This window comes from Passer domesticus, chromosome 12, assembly GCF_036417665.1.
Source record: "Passer domesticus isolate bPasDom1 chromosome 12, bPasDom1.hap1, whole genome shotgun sequence".
Classification (NCBI taxonomy): Eukaryota; Metazoa; Chordata; class Aves; order Passeriformes; family Passeridae; genus Passer; species Passer domesticus.
Window position 1 is genome coordinate 5978324 of NC_087485.1, and position 2679 is coordinate 5981002.

Below are 2679 nucleotides of genomic sequence, written 5' to 3' on the forward strand. Positions count from 1 at the left end.
AGATTTCCTGTGCAATCGCTCTGGCCAGTCCCAGGCCACCTTTGCTGAGGATGCCAAACACCAACGCCTCTGGGTGGTAGATGGGTTTGCTCATGTGTGCTCAACATCTGCTGAAAGGAACTCAACCAAGACAAACACGCTGGTGGCCTCGTTCTGCTGGTACCTGACCCATCCAGGCTGTGCAGACCTTTGCCATAGGAGTCTCTGTTCCAGCTGCTGCCTCCAGCACAGAACCAACACCATCCATCACAGCACTGGAAATCTTCCAGGATTACTCACAGGTGGTTCAGATTTTGTCTTGGAGTCAAAACTTGTCTTAAGATTTGTCTCCAAGGCAAGATTTGAACCATCTGTGAGTAATATTGTGAGACTTGAAGGCACCAGTGGCCAAAAGCTGTTTTCTTGCAGAGTTCCTCAGCAAAGACAAGGTGCATCACTCCTGCCAGGCACCTGGCCAGGAGGGCTGTCACCAAGAGTCAGGACCTCACTGCTAAGGCCAGCAGCGAGGGGAGCAGCATGGTCTAGAAACACAAGAGGACAGAGAAGCACAAAATGCCAAGGAAATGACAAAAGAACTTGTCCTTGCACAACACAGAACCAGGCTTGGGGAAGGAAGCGACCTTCAAACATCTCACTGCACTTTGGTAACACAAGCTGTGCTCAAAGACTCCACACTGGTGAAGTTGCAAGTACCACACAGCATTTGTTTTCCTGGGTGGTAAATTGAATGGACGTGTCCTGAAGGCTGTGAGGGTTGTGCTGTACAGACTGGTTTGGCTGGGTTGGTGCTTTACTGTGGTTGATAGATTTTTATCAGATGCTTTTACTTGTTAAATTTTCCTTGGTTGTGGGAACAATCCAGCAAATAGTAAAAATGATGGAGCACCAGGAGACACGCAGCCAAGGAGATCATTTGTTTGGCTGGATCCCTTCCTGCACAAGGGAGCCTTTGTGTGAGCTCACAGAAGAGCCGTGTTCATCTTGCTGTGGGCAGAACTGGCAGCAGGCTTCAGGCTTTGTCTCCATGCAGAGTCAGGCTGGCTTGGTTCTCCTCGGAGCTGAAAACTCATTATTTCCGAGGTTACAGCCAGGCTGCTGGGAGGCTACAGTTCCTTGTGAGAAGTGCCTGTCTCCCAGCAGCATTGGCAAGGAGGCAGCCGGGCCTTTGGACAAAGGAAGAGGTTTGTGCTGGTCTCAGAAAGGAATTCCATGCTGCCTGTGAGAGCTGCCATGGGGGTCGTGCTTCTTTGGCAGTGCTGACCTCCTTGGAGAGCTGCAAAGCTGGGGGAGCCCATGGCCCGTGGGTCAAGGACACGGGGTGGGCATGGCTCCACCTTGGTCTCCAAGGTGAACTGCTCTGGTAGAGGTACATATGCAGAACTGGAAACTGATCAGGTGCAGTACAGATGCATCTGTGGAGGGTTGGCTGCAGTGGCAGGGGGTGTGATGGCACAGGGACAGCCCTCCCAGGGGTCTCCTGGGGTGCACGTCACTCCCGCTCCTGCAGAGCTGGCTCCCAGAAGCTCCTGATTAGGCTCTGCCTCCCGGCTCCTTGTCACCAGCTGTGCCAGCAGGACTCAGTCCAGCAGCTGCGTGGTGAAAACTCTAGAGGGCTGCAGGAAAACACTGGCCCCCTGCTTCCTTCTGAGGTGTTCCTTACACAGTGGGTGTTTCTCTGTCCGTGACACTGCAATCTTCCTCACAGACTCTGCTTTGTCACAATCTGGCTGTAAAACTGGGGGAGCAGTAGCAAGTCCTGAAGGCAGCTGTCCCTACAGGCATGCCTAATTTTAGGAGCTTTGTGAGGGTGTGGAGAAGCATTTTTAAGTATCCCTATTGCTGGATCCAGACCACAGAACAGCAATGTGCTTTGACTTCTCCATGCTGAATGCTCAGGGCCAATGGCAGTGGGTGGCAGGTCTGTTCAAATGTGTCTTCCCCAAAAGCTGACGATGTGGCCAGTGATGCTTCGCCACAGCTTTTTTTTGGATGAGGGATGCAAGTCAATCTAATCATATGTACATGAGAAAAATCAATGCCCTGGCAAAGCCAGTCCCATCTCTGGCTAGAACATGTCAAAACTCATCTTCAGAATGCATCTTGAGTCATAACCACATGCAGTTCATGGGAGGAACCTCGCTTCCTGGCCTTGTTGGGTGCAGGGATGAACATCCTTCATTGAAAGCCCTTCACCACATATAGAAGTCAATACCAGAAATTGACTATTTCGGGATGAAGAGGAGGGAACAGCATGCATGGGGCATAGCCTGGAGTTCCTCTTTGCATGCAAGGGAGGATGGGGATCCCATGAAAAGCTGAACATGGGGACATGAATTAAAAGCTGTCTTCAAAGCAATGCTTGTGTGTGTTGGCTGATTAAGACTGCAAAGATAACTCTAACAGCAGGTCTCCACACCAGCCCAAAGCTGTGATGCCTCAATCTTGGACATGTTTCAGTGGGTTGGGGAGAGGCAGCTGAGTGACCCAGCAGAGCCATGATGGGATGGTGAGCAAGGATGTCATCACTGGACAGCCAAGAGGTTTTGCAGATGCAGAAATGTGGGGTTCAGGTTTTTAAGATGTTTATAGCTCTGTCCAGCCACACAAAGCTTTTCAAAGGTCAGCAGGAGACCCAGCACTTTTCGGCCAGATTTGTCCGTTGCTAAACACCAGACTCCA

General features: G+C 51.1%; 1 long non-coding RNA gene across 1 annotated transcript; it reads left to right on the forward strand.

Annotated features, from left to right (window-relative positions):
- Positions 1-996: 996 nt before the first annotated feature.
- Positions 997-2356, forward strand: LOC135279604 (uncharacterized). The gene is made up of 2 exons (XR_010346822.1): positions 997-1181; positions 2163-2356. It is a non-coding gene; the product is annotated as an uncharacterized LOC135279604 (long non-coding RNA).
- The last annotated feature ends 323 nt before the right edge of the window (positions 2357-2679 follow it).